General features: G+C 28.4%; 1 long non-coding RNA gene across 2 annotated transcripts; it reads right to left on the reverse strand.

Moving 5' to 3' along the window:
- Window positions 1-8,998: 8,998 nt before the first annotated feature.
- On the reverse strand, window positions 8,999-10,928 carry LOC107888514 (uncharacterized). Of its 2 annotated transcripts, XR_001681386.2 has the most exons (3): window positions 9,728-10,895; window positions 9,607-9,651; window positions 8,999-9,305 (listed from the first exon to the last, which is right to left on the reverse strand). It is a non-coding gene; the product is annotated as an uncharacterized lncRNA (long non-coding RNA). The 2 variants fall into 2 exon arrangements; XR_001681385.2 differs by having other exon boundaries at window positions 9,607-10,928.
- Window positions 10,929-14,977: the final 4,049 nt, after the last annotated feature.

Consider the following 14,977-nt stretch of genomic DNA (forward strand, 5'->3'; position numbering starts at 1 on the left):
TTTCTTTTTCTACACCATTTCTCATCACTTTCTCTTATTTTCTCTTCACTAACATATCAAAAACATAGGACCTTGTGTAAGAAAACTCTACTATAACATTATTTCCATGCTTTGTCAATAATAACAAACTTAAAAACATATTGAAATCTTGATATACTTACCTTTTCTTATTGACTTCAATCTTTAACTTGATTTTTCTCTCTCCTCCAGCTTCGATTTCTTGAATCCAACTTGATATTCTTGCTCCCCATCATCTCCTTGCTATCTTTCTCTCTTGATGGCTATGGAAATTCTTTCAATTTTTAGGTGAAAATAATGAATTTTTGGTGGAAGGACTAAATTGTAAAGAAAGCAAACTTCTTTTCTTCTTCTTATCTTACGTTAGTTTGCATGGGAAAGGAAATGTGTTGATAATTCTTCATCTTTCCTTCCTTTTATACTAAATAAATAATAATATAATAAATAATAATATAATAATAATAAACATCTCATAAAATATTAATAAAATAATATTATCTAATTAATTAATTTAAAATATCATCAACATAATCATTACATTCTAGAATTCTCTATCTTACTAATTGACCATTTTGCCCTTCATGATCTTTTAGAATTCCATCCTTGAGTCATCACTTAATTTGGTAAAATTACAATTTAGTCCCTTATAATTTTTTTACCTTTTCAATTTGGTCCTAATTCATCAATTTTTCTTGGTTTCTAGATCATTCCACCCTTAAAATATTTGTACCATTAGTCCTTCAACTTTTTTATATTTACACTTCAACCCCTTAAATTTTGAGTATTTACTCTTGTGCAACAAGACTTTTCTCATCTTTGCAATTTAGTCCTTTCTTGAATTAATATATCATAATATACTTCTCAATATTGACATCACTCAAAAATTCCCTTTTTGTTACTTTATTTCCTTATTTTACTATATCACGGATAATGCTTTACTGTAAAAATTTTCGGGGTATTACAACTAGGCTCAGCAATAAAAAGAGAAAAAAAGCTTGTTCTTGGTTCTTTCTTCCTCAACCAATTATGGGAGAAAAAGAGAAAGGAGAAATTTTCTCTTTCTTTCTCCTATTACATTAATATGATTTAATAATAACCTTAAATAATTATTATGATAATTCCGTCAATGGCCATGATTATTTGTCACAATATTTGGTGACAATCCACTATCCCATTAATGGTTTAATTATTATAGAAACCTTATTTTAATTTCCATTAAGACCTTGTTAAAATCTAAATTGATTTTTCTATTTTTAATCACCTTATAATTTAGTCATTATATTAATTGTTTAGTGACTTACTAAATTTTATTTACTAGCTAATTTTATTTCCCAACTCATATTCAGCTCATAACTTTCTCATCCCAACTTTTTGAACAGCTCAACTTAATAATTTTGGACCGAAATTGACTTTTTTGACACTAATAAAAATTGAGTCGTTACAAGACATCTTATATTAGTAGATAATCTAAACTTGTTATTGGTCTAATCAGAAACAAGCAAACTGATTGAAAGACTAATATGTCGTCTACCAAGTCCAATTGGGGAGATGCCTTATCTTGGGTATCGGAGCGAAGACTCTTAGAAGATTGAGACATAGATGTGTTTGACTGGAGTGAAAGTATATCTAACATGACTCAAGTAGAATAGATCCTAAATCCATTTATGAATTTATTCACTAATTGCGTTCATAGTGTGGCATACCTCAATCCTGAGCGGATGATGGACTATGTATGTATGACTCATATATTTTAATTTAAATGAAAGTCTGAGCTCAAATAGATAAGGAACCAAAAGTTGATATGTTGGGTACACAACTTCTGCAGTATGTAGCATCATTCCACAATAATGGAATTCATAGCCCAATAATGTGTAAATAATGCCCTCTCATTGGCATTACATGAGAGATGAAAAGTAAACATGGTTATGAGTAATTTATTTTGTGATAAATTGTTTAATTACTATATGATAGTAATTATCTTTTCATGAAGGAAGATGTAATGGTTACCATGAGATAAACTAGGATCATATTAGGAGAATGAATTTACCCCAAAGAGATGAAGGATATGCTATGAAGGTAACACACTTATGACAAGGTCATTGGACGATGAATTATTAAGTAGCTTTTGTACTGATATATAATAAGGGAGAGCTCAGTCATGCTTTAGTGGAATGATTTCGTGACTAAATAATGTTGTAATTAATAGGCATAAAGCTGAAACTTAATTACAAATTATTTGAGCCCTAATTATATATGTCTAATTAGCCCTTCCACTAGCTTGAGATAACCGAAAACGAATTGCATGTAGAACCAACAAATGTGAAATGAATGAAAATGATGAAGTAAGAGAAATTGGTCACATGTATTACTATCCGTACTGAATGAGTTTTCTTGCTAACTACAATAAATGACTTGAGAGTTAATTTAAGTTATTCGAATTATTATTTAATTTAAGTTCTGTAACGACCCGAACTTTAAGGTTATTAGAAAAGTGTATTTTCGGGTCACCGTTTCTGAAAAGTGGATTAGAAAATATTTATTAAAAAAAGTAAAAATATTTATGAAGTTAAGTGAGTGATTAATTAAAGTTTAATTAAGTAAATTTAGCTTAATTAAGGATAATTGGATAAAAGATTAAATTGAATATAATGTGAAAGTTTAGTTTTAAAGTAATAGAAAATAAAAGGATCAAAATGGCAATTAAGCCATACCCATGAAATAAGGCGGTGAATGGAAGAAAAATCAAGATTTTTCTTGAATTATGTATATTATTAAATTATTAAATATATATGTATATATTAAAAAAAGAATAAAAACAAGTGTATAAAAATGATTGGTACAAGTGTTAAATAAATATTTGTTATTAAATAGATTTTTATTATAGTTATTATTGTCATTATATATATAAAAGAAACAAAAGAAAAAAAAGAGGAAAGAAACAGAATAGCAGGGGACGAAACAGAGAAGGGAGAGAGGAAGAAAAGAAAAAGGGAAAAATAAGGTTTTAAAGGTTCCAAGTTAATTTGCTAATGTTGTCTCGGGAAACCTCGGCTAAGCAAGGAAAAAAATGGCAAAGACAAAGGGAGTTAGCTCGAGAAAATACGGTTTGTATTTCTATAATCCGAACCTAGTTATTAATTGTTATATTTTTTTATTCAATGCATTTAATAAATGTTGAAGTGAGAATTATTGTGTTTATAATGGAAATGGATTAATTTGGTATGTGATGAATTTATATTGATTGAATTAAATTGAATTATATATTATAAATATATATATATGTGTGTGTGTGTGTGTGAATGAGATATTATGCAATTATGATAATTGAATTTTGGATAAATATTATGATAAATAATTAAGATGGGAATTATTTGTATTGTGTCTTTATAATTGAAATGAATTGATTTAGTGTGTGATAAATTTATATTGAATTGATTTATGAATATCTGTTTTATTGAGTTTATATTGATTGAAATTATTTTGATTGAATTTATATTGATTGAATTATATAATATATATGATTTATGTAGAAATTTGAATATTGAATGAATGTTATATTGAAAAATATATTGATTGGAAATATGAGGAAATTGATATGAATATATGAGATTGTGATATTTGAATATTTGATATTGAAAAATGAATTGAATTGTTTTGAATTATGAATTAATGTGAATAATTGAAATATATTGTTGAATTGAATGAAATTGTATGAATTGTGAAAATGGGTAAATATATGTAATTATCTGAATGAGATATTGATGAAAGAATTATTAAATTGAGAAAGTGAATGAAATACCCTATTAACTAGTCGGGCTAAGTCGGATATAATTGGCATGCCATAGGATCTGAAGTGTACGGGATTTGCCGGCTTTACCGATTAGGCACTTTATCTGTCGTATTTCAGGCACCTCGTGTGTCGTATCAGGCACCTCGTGTGTCGTTTTAGGCACTTTATGTGTCATATACTGATCAGGTACTATGTACCGTTTTAGGCACAATGTGCTGTACTGGTGTGTTTGGGTTGGAATCCGTGTATCCGTCAAAGTCCAGGTTTGTTAATAGGGGTAAATAAGTGAAAAGATAAATCGAGTGAAATTGATTGATTGAACTATTGGAATGAAATGAGAAATTGAATTGAGAATTGAAATTGAGATATGAGATTGAAAACATGAACCAAAAGGTTCATGAAATGAGTGAAGTTCAAATGGATGATGATTGATGTTAAAATGAATTAAAATGGTATATTGTTAAGAAGTAAAGTGTGAATACAAGTGAATTGTGAATATATTGAAAGAATTTATACAGTAAGCAAATGAAAAGAATTGAGCAAATATGTTGTTGTGTTTGTTATATGGCTTGTATAGAATTTTTATGGTAAGTAAATGAAACTTATCTAGAAAATAAATAAATGAATGGTTATATTTATCATTGTGATTTTAAGTTTAATTGTTATATTATCAAGTGTTCGGATTATAGAAATACCACTGAGTATACCATACTCAGCGTACGGTTTGTTTTCGTGCGCAGGTTTAGTAAAGATAGAACGTTGAATCAGCATCCCAGTCCGATCCTGAATTCATTAAGGTAAAGTGTGTTAATTATTGGTAATGGCATGTACCTAGGATGTCTTATGTGTATGTCATTTTGAAATTGTAAATGTAAGGATGAAATAAATAAATTTAGATTTGGCTATGGTATAAAATAGGATTTGACTAATTTAGTATGAATTCGAATTTTTGTGAGACAATGTCAGATTGATTTTGGAATTCCCTATTCTAAATTGGGAAAATCATTAAAAATTGTATAAAAATAATTACAGGCTATAATTTATAAGCTTAGAATCTTTAATGAGTCTATTTTCAAGAAAAATAAACGGGAACATCATCCAAGTCCTGTGCTATGAGATAATTAAATTTTAGTAAAGAAAGGTCGAAACTGTCAAACAGCAGATCAGGGGTAACTTTGAGGAATAAACTGTACTAATTGGCTAAACCAAAAATTCTGAAAATTTTATGGTAGAAAGGTATATGAGTCTAGTTTTAAGAAAAATTAACCGAACTTAATTTGGAGTTTCGTAGCTCTAGATATAAATATTTTAGTGACTGTTACTCAAGAAGACAGTTTTGACATGAACATAAGAAAGTAAATGAAATTGTGTGTAATTATTCTGTAAACTCCGGTAATGCTCCATAACTCTCTTCCGGGACGGTTTGGGGTTAGGGGGTGTTACAAGTTCGACGATGGAATTAAATTAATTAGTCATTTTGGATTTGTTGAAAAAGGAAATTAAATACATTTCCTCATAGATTCTATTATAGAAAAGTTGCTATGACTTTAACAAAATTAGAATTAGGTTGAGAAAATTATTTAATTAAAAAATTAATTTAGTTAATTTAACTAATTAAATTAATTGATTACATAAATAATATTTTGGATAATAGAAAATAAATATTGGGTTAGATAAAATTATAAGTGTTGGATCAAAAGTTTAGGAAACACATATAATCGAACTCAATACAAGAAAAAACTCAACTAAGCTTTGTATGATATATAGGGGCAACAAACCCTAGTTAAATATGGGGCATGTTGTCGTCACCTTCTACTCTACATAGAGTTTGGTTGTATTTTTTTATTAAAATATTATTATTTAATCGACCCTAATTCTAACAAGAGTCTTGTACTTTTCTCTATAAATAGAGATCATCGGTTAACCTAATGACACAACTTTTACATATGTCGTTATTCTACTAGAATCTATTTTCTAGGGATATCAAATAGTTACTGGGTTGTAGAAAGAATTTACTTCCCTGCTGAAAGTAAATAAGTTGTTTTCATTTTGTGACTTGGTTCATGTTGATCGAGCGCACACTTGAAGCAATTCATGGTTTAAGGATAGCGAAGGAGGTTGTTCAGTTGAAAGCCATATCGACTTTAGTCCATCTTGCACAAATATATATATATCGGTTTAGGTTTATTATTATAAATAACATAATAAATTCGATTTAATTTTTTTCAACCAAATTTTTTAGCAATATGAATATCCATTTATATCAAAAAAAAAAATTCTTAAACGTCATCGTGGCAATTTAATTATTATGGTGATAAGTGTTAGGATAATGTAAGCTAATTAGTGAATCGCAATCTTAAATTATGATGTTATAAAGGTTGATGATTTAATTAATTGAATGTAACCAAAAAAGAAGTAAATTATTAACACAAAGTTATTTAATTATTATTAAATGAACAATTTATTATATGATTTATTATTTAACAAATTATTGATCTAGAAGCAATCCATCTTAGTGATAGAGTATAACTCAAAATTATTAACATAATTCCTTATCAAAATTAAAGATTTATTTGTGTTAAATTTTGAAGTAAAAATTTAAAAGTTAAAATATACTATTGAGTCACTACACATTTGAAATTTAATCTTTTACTTTTACTTTCATAAATTTATACTCTCTACTTTTTGAAATTTAAAAATTAGGTCCAGTTGTTATTACTGTTAAAATTCTTTTATTAAATTCATTGGTGTCACATTTTAAAATTAAAAAAAAAATATCATTTGGTATTCATATAACAAAAAAATAATGTTGAAAATGTTAATGTGGATTTTATTTTCTTAAAAACGTTCGTCATAATAAAATAAACTTTTTGTTGGAATAATGTTCTTAAGAAAAATTGACGTCAGCATTTTGATTGAGATAATTAATAATATTAAGTATTTAGTCTAACTAATGACATTATAAAAGTAGAATGATCAAATTATGTAAAAATACTAAAGTACACAGATTAAATCCCAAGTTTCAACATAGTATAAGGGTTAAAAATGAAATTTGATCATTAATGTAAAAAAAATGTCAACCAAACTTAAAAGAAGTAAAAAGTCACATATTTGTCTCTAAGATCATTAGGACATTTAAATTACATATAGCTACGTAACATTTTAATCGAAAAGTTAATGATATTAACTATTTGAACTAATTAATATCATTATAAAAATACAAGGACCAAATTAAGTTAGAAACTAAAGTGTAGCGGTCAAATCTCAAATTTAAAATTCAATCAATTAAATTAGAATCAATTAGTGAAGAAATTATACCACGTTTGGTTGAGGGAATAGAATAAGATTGTAATGAAATAAAGTTGTAATCAGTAATTCAATTATTTGATTGAATAGAATAGAATAAAACTGTACTAGTATTCTTGTGTTTGGTTGATTTTTTTAAGATAAATGATTATTGTTATTGTTATTAAATTTTAATAGGATTATTATTAAATATAATTTAATAAAAATAAATAATAAATAATTTAATCATATTTTAATATAATTAGTACTAAATATAATTTAATTAAATTAAAATATATAATTTAATATCATTCTTATTATAATTATTTTTATATTAAATTATATTAAAATATTTAAAAAATTTAATTTACATCTTAAAATAATACACTATTATTAGAATCCATTACTTCTCAAGTTATCTCCATTACGGTTGGCACACAAAAAAGCACATGGTCAGAGTAGTGCATTTGCATAGTTTATTTTGATATTTAAACCTCCAAATGACAACCACTTGTATTGTACCTGCTAGAACATGAGGCCAAGTTTGTGGCATAAAATGTTGTTTCATTAAGGAAAAAATGATTTCAATTTTCACATTATATAGACTGAGGTTTATCAACAAGTAATATGAACAACCTTGAATTTTACTTCCTCATTACTGTCTAAATCAAGAAGATAACAAGAAACGCACAAAATCAAGGAGATAACAAGAAACGCACAAAAACAAGTTCTATGTTACTTATTCTGGTTCGGGTAAAAAAGGGGCTTGATTACAGGGAAATGTAAACAAAAAGGTTTAAAAGAAATCTATAAGGAAAATTTGTTCTGTGCATCATCAAACTTCGCCATCTATGCACGAGATATATCATTGTGTTTAACTGCCATTCAGCTACTCAACTACGGTATACAGAAGATACCTCCAATTCAATGTCCTCTTCCCACCAAATAGAAGTTTGCAATAATTCATAATTTGGTTTGTTGGTTAGCTGATTAGATTTTCATGATGCTTAATCCTTACCATGTAATATATGCATATAAATCGAATTTCTCATCTTGTTTCCCTAAGTTCCATGTGTCTACACTACAATGCCAAATTTTGTGTATTATTTTAATAATCCAATACAGAATGCCCTCCTAATTTTCGAGAATACCAAGTTGAAGAGTTATCATATGGCCAGAACATGTAAAACTGGAAGGAAGAAATTAGGATACACAAGTCAAGCAACATAAATTCCTTGTTGCAATGCCAATACAACCAAAACAGTAGAAACTGAAGAGAATCACAACTACTCCAATAAATAAATATAAAAACCTAAAAAATTAAAAATTGGAAGGTCAAAACTCAAAACAACATGTAGAAAATTCTACCCAAATAAGGACTTGAAAACAAACCTAAAAATAAATAAATAAATCAACAGTATATCCTTCAATAATACACATGACCATGAGAAATCAGAGAACAAATGGTTGACAGGAAGTAAAAGAAAGAAAAAAGTAAATGAAACTTGAGGAGGAGAAGAAAAAGAGTTCATGACGTTAATAGGAAGTAAAAATATAAAATTCAATCTGACACATGGACCAATTAGATTAGTGGGGCATGAATAGGAGCAAGTAGAAGGGACAGAGGATTTCAGTTCACCTCATACACCATTGACTTTCTTGGCATCTCAAATCTGAAAGCTATTGCTTATCAATGGGTGAAACCATAATGATAAGCCATCAGGTGGTTGGGTTTTTACTGTGTCAAAGCCCTTTGCAGCTAAAGCAATTTTAAGGGGAAAAACATACAAAATTAAGATCATGGCTGAGGAATAGGTTTACATGACACGAGAATTGTATAAATAATCCAAAACTACTGAATATATCATTTATTTGTGTTCCATAGCGAAACATAGCAAAATAATGAATATAAACATATGTAATCCTTGTCAAGACAATAAAATTCTGGTTACATTTAAATATTATTAATTTCCTACTACCTAAAAATAAAATTGTAAAAGGTTCTTTCCAGATTGTTAGTCATACCTTGAACTTTAAAATTCTAGTACTTACTGATCTCTACTCCATGCAGAAATTGAAAAGGAACATGAAAATGAATATAGATTACAAGTAGGTTAATGGTCCTTTACTGTAGAAAATTATGAAAAAGAGTAAACTTCCTTGTTCACATGCATCGAGCCACCACACTTTGCATTGTGAGCCAAACTTGCAACTAATACAAAAAAAAAAAGGAGGCTTTGCATAAAAAACTAGATAAAAGCCACATCTTAGTGCCACAATAAAGTCCCAAAAGGTGTAACACAAGAACTAGTTAAGTTAAAATAAGAGAGATAAAAATCAAACATATAACATGAATTGCTCATCAATTAACAAATAGAGAAATATGGTACATATATACAACCTTTGGACATATCAGTTGTAAGAGCAGTAAGAAAACACCACTAACTTTGGACTATCAGATCCAAACCTTGTACACTACTATATAAACACCATAAACAAAATCATAGGAATACCTTCAAATCAACTGCAACATTCCAAACAAGCCATTTGAAAGACATCTGAAATATAATATACAATGTCATATGCCTATAAAAATATAGAGCAAAACTGACAAAAGAGTACAAGTTGTCTTACCTAAAAAGAAAGAGATGTTGTACAAATTGGCTAGTCTAAATGTTTACCATATGTCCAAGAGACTGTTCATTCAAGTGGAAGCATTGTGGAAATGCCATTAGTGAATTGAAGAACTACATTTATGTCTCAAATATGAGCAACAACTCCTTAAACCCATACGTATTGATAGCTTTACAATTGAGTGGAGGTACTTCTCATGTGCTGTAAGTAGACCATCAAGATCTTTAGCTACTTCCATTTCATTGGAAAAATTGGACCACGACACCTCCAAGACTTCAAACATGATATAGTATTGCAAGTTGGTAAAAAAAATGATTCATCTCATCCCAAAGAACCTGGCATCGCCTCAATGTTGAAAGCATTTGTAATTTTACAGCATGTTGCAGCTTTGTGTATGCATATGAAGTAAGACAAATGGATTTATGGAAAAATACTTCCAATACCAAAATCTATGATTTCTGAACTTGGATTTAACTAGTTGGTTAATGAAAAAGGTGCTAATATCAAAATCTACAATTTCTAGCCTTATCCCCATACTGTAGTCTTTGCAACTAAAAAAATTCCATATTCTTCAAAATTCAAGAAAATTATGGAAAAATAATTACTTAATCTAGGTTTCTCAATATTCTTTTGGGTCATTCTTATAATAATGATAATTGAAAAAATTTTCAAAAGGAAAGAGGAAAAAGGGAACCAATAATACAAACATAGTTGAAATTACAGAATAAGAAGGGGAAGAAAAAAAGGGGAACTTACAGAGGTTCTCGTAGAAGAAATGGGGAGAGTTATTCTGTGAAATGAATCCGGTGAACAAATATAGGGTAAAATTGTTTGGGGAAATTTTTTTGCTATACGTCTGTTGTTGAATAGGCAATTCTTAGCCCCTTCACCGAATGATGATTCGGTAAATCAGAAGAATAAGAAAGGAATAACCATTTGCGGAATGAATAAAGCAGTGAATCAAACTACAACTTCACTATTCATGCAAGAATAAGGAGGGAATGACTATTCCATTCCCCAATCCAAACGTGACGTTGGATTTAAAGAAATCAAATTAATTTGATTACTAGTTTAGACTTAAAGATTTGAAATGAAATTACTAGTTTTAGGATTGCTTCTTAGTGTTTTAGTATTTTCATTATTTGAGATTGCATTTGTTGATATTGTAGTAAAAAATATGAAATACAGAAAATGTGAAAGAAAGATATATTGGAAGCCTATTATAATCTATTATATTGTTCAGATTACATAGGTAAAAAAAAAACCCTATTATACTTACTCCAAAATCATGCCACAAACACTTACAAAAAATTTAAAACTAAAAATCCCTACAGACTTGTTCTACAGACCTATTATTAAGCAAGTCTAAGGCATATTTTCAACACTCCTCCTTGCCTTAGTAATTGTAAAAGCCTAATTTATTTTTTAAAACTTTAAGTCTAACTTTTGGAAGAGTCTTGGTTAACATATCTGCTATTTGATTTTCAGTCTTGCAAAAAACCAGACTTGATTTCACCAATCTTTTGTTCTTCCAAATGATAGTCATTAATCCTATTGTACCAGGCCCTAAAAGTTTGTTTAAGACCATATGAGGCCTTGTTTAACATGCAAACTTTCTTTTCCTATCCTTTAACTTAGAATGTCTCGAGCTGCTTTTATCTCATTGCTTCGATCCACTTGTCATCCTTCTTAGCTTTTTTAAACTCAGCAGACTCAAATACAACAACATTGTACCTTTCATAAATTTTAGATAAAGATCTTGTGTCACGAACTGGAACATAATCTATGTTGTCATCAAAGTACTGAGGAATCTCTAGTAATTTCTTCGTTGTTGGTTTCTCCTCCATTAGATTTAGAGCAAAGCTTTTTTCTTTCATTTTTACTTTGAATACATCTCTGCCTTTTGAGTCTTTGATCAAACACCATTTATCTTCAAATATAACCTTGAAACCTTTTTCAATCAATTGTCCAACACTGAGAAGATTTTGGTCAATGTTAGGCACATATAGAACATCAGTTATATGTTTCAAACATATTAAACTTTCAATAGCCACTGTTCCTTTTCCCTTAACTGGAATAAACTTACCGTTTCCAACTTTTATTTTGGAAATGATAGTTTTATCAAGTTCTTTGAAAAATGTTTGTTCATTGATCATGTGATTTGTATAACCGCTATGGATCAACCAGGAATCACTGAAGCTATTACTTGTAGAGAAATGTGTTGCCACAAAAAGGAACTCATCTTGTTGTTGCTCAATTGATGCTTTTGCCTCTTCATGTTGTTCAGACTTATAGACCCACTCTCTGTGCCCAATACTGCCACATTTCCTGCATTTGATATCAAGCATCCACCAACACTTCTTTGGCAAATGATTTATCTTCTTATAATCTAGACATGGTGGATATGTCTCGTTTTTGTTATTATTGCTAGTTTATCTTTCTTGTTTTTGCCTTCCAAATTTTCAAACTTTGCCCGAAAAACACCCTCTACTGATGCTTCTTGTCTCATATTTCTCCCTTGTTCTGGAGCCTGTAATGCCTTCACTAATTTTGCCAAGGATATACTTGACAAATCCTTAGATTCTTCTAATAAAGAAATTTTAGACTCATATTTTTCAAGCAAAGTGGTAATAATTTTTTGCATTACTCAATCATCGAAAAAATCCTTACCCAACAATCTTACTTTATTTACCATGCCTTTCAACTTGTTAGAACAATCTTTAATGGTTTTTGTCTCTTTCATTTACATCATTTCAAATTCTCTGATCAGATTGAACACTTGCATGTTTTTTGTTCTTAGTATTCTTTCTTGAGGTAGTCCCAAATTTCTTTTATTGACCCCAAATTCATGATTCTTGTAAATATTTTGCTTGAAACAACAGAGAAAAAATATGTTTTAACTTTGGACTGTATTGTCTTATTCTCTTTGTGAGTCTTCAGTTGATTCATCGTTGGATTTGCTAGTAAAGACGAAACATTGTAGTCTTCTTCTACTGCTTCCCAAAGATCCATCGCATCAAGATAGACTGTCATTCTAACAGCCCAAGCTTGATAGTTATCATCATGAAAAATTGGTGAAACAATATGAGAAAGCGTTGTGTCAACTTTCATGCCTAAAGCTTATGTGTTTCTCTCAACTCATAGATCCCTTAAGATAAAAGCTCAGATAGCAATTGTTGGTATTTTAGTAAAAAATATGAAACACAAAAATTGTGAAAGAAAGATATATTGGAAACACATTATAATCAGTTACATTATTCAGATTATATAGTAAAAAAAAAAAACAAAAACTTGTTAAACTTACTCCTAAAATTATGTCACAAACACTTAACTTACTCCTAAAATCATGTGATAAAAAATTAAAAATTAAAAATTCTTTAAGCCTTGATCTACAAACCTATTATTAAGCAAGTCTAAGGCATATTCTTAACAATATTTACCTATTATTAAGCAAGTCTAAGGCATATTCTTAACAATATTTATGTAATTTTCTTGCATTCGAAGTGTTTTAATGTGGGGTTTTAATTTCTATATTTTAGTGTTAAAGCGAAATAAAAGTCGCGACACAAAGTAGATGATTGTGATTACTTTGGCACTTGGATGGAATGCAATATCTTGGATGGATATTACGACTTGCACAGTTAATGCGAGATGGGAAGACCAGTCTCGAGGAGGATGTCACGACTCTTAATTAGATCTAGAGCATATACAAAATGGTATTTTGAGGCACGACACTCGATTGAAAATTACAATTATTTTAAAGGCATTTTTTGTACTTTCTCCCTTCCAACACTACCATATATTTTTTGCTGCATTTTTCTGGAAATTGTAGTAGCTTAGAGTAGATAACTTTGTAGTTGTTTTAATTTTTCGTTATTAATAAAATCTAGTTTCCTTGCATCTCTAGTAAATTTTTTGCACATAGGTCTCAAAACGCTAGAGATTAGAAGGCTAATGCATGGGATTAAGGTTGGACTTGACTAATCTTGAGCCATAATTGTAGCATCTCATAATTTTTAGTATAACATTTGGTATTGTTTTGTGATCGTGTTTAATATCTTTTTAAGAAAATATAAAGATGAATTAGTTTAAAAAAATTCATAAAAAAATAAATTAATATTGAAAATGGAAATTAATGTAGAAAATTGTGAATATGTAATATATTAAATATTATAAATTTAAAAAAATTATAAATATAAAATTTATAAAAAATTATAAAAAAATTAATAAAAATCTTTACCCACATCATATTCAATCCCATAGCCTAAACATTAGCTGGTACTTAGTATCATGCCCTTTTTCTTACTTTTAAGTCATCAATTATGATTATCTTACTTTTTTTCATTTTGTAAAAAATTAAATATATAATATTTTTTTTAGAAAATAAATATTATATTTGAAGACTAAAGTGAAATTGTTTATTAATTATACATTCCTTGACTTTTAATTAAGGATAATTATTTCATTAACAATTTGACGATATTGTTTCTATTGCTAATAATTTCATTATTAGTGAGGATTTTAATATAACTAATGACAAATTCGTTTATAATTAGGTAACAAAAATGATTTTTGATTGAAATTTAACTCGATTGGTATGAGTATTATTGCCAATGTAGGAGGACGTGGGTTTGAGTGCTTAAAAAAATATTATCCTCCTATTTATAGGTTGGGGAGGGGTTATGGGTAATTCTAGGCATTATGTCAAAAAGAGCATATATGATCAGAACCTCTAATGAAATATTAATTATAAATTTTTTTAAAGGATAAATGTTATTTTAACATATCAAGGGGACGATATTTATTTTATTAGTTATGTGATGATGCTTATTTTGTCACAATATATTGAATGTTATTTGATTGTGCATGATAATTCCTATAATTAGTAACAAATTTGTATATGATTTGGTGACACAACTAATTCACTAAATATTGACTATAAGGTAGTGTTATGTATTATCATCACTCATACCACTGTTTAATCATATTAGGTGACGATATAATATATCATTAACAATGTGACGATATCTCCTTCATCATTTATATGTTGAGTCTTATTTTATATTGGTGATGATCTACCTAATAAATGATGAATATTTATATTATTTGATGATGAAATTATTTGTCACCAAATACTTATTGAAAGGTGCCGCACATGTTATATCATTATTTTACCATATAAGGTGGTGATATAGTATGTCATTAACATTTTACGATATCGTTTTCGTCATCTATGGTTCATGTCCTAAA

Source organism: Gossypium hirsutum, chromosome A09, assembly GCF_007990345.1.
Source record: "Gossypium hirsutum isolate 1008001.06 chromosome A09, Gossypium_hirsutum_v2.1, whole genome shotgun sequence".
Taxonomy (NCBI): domain Eukaryota; kingdom Viridiplantae; phylum Streptophyta; class Magnoliopsida; order Malvales; family Malvaceae; genus Gossypium; species Gossypium hirsutum.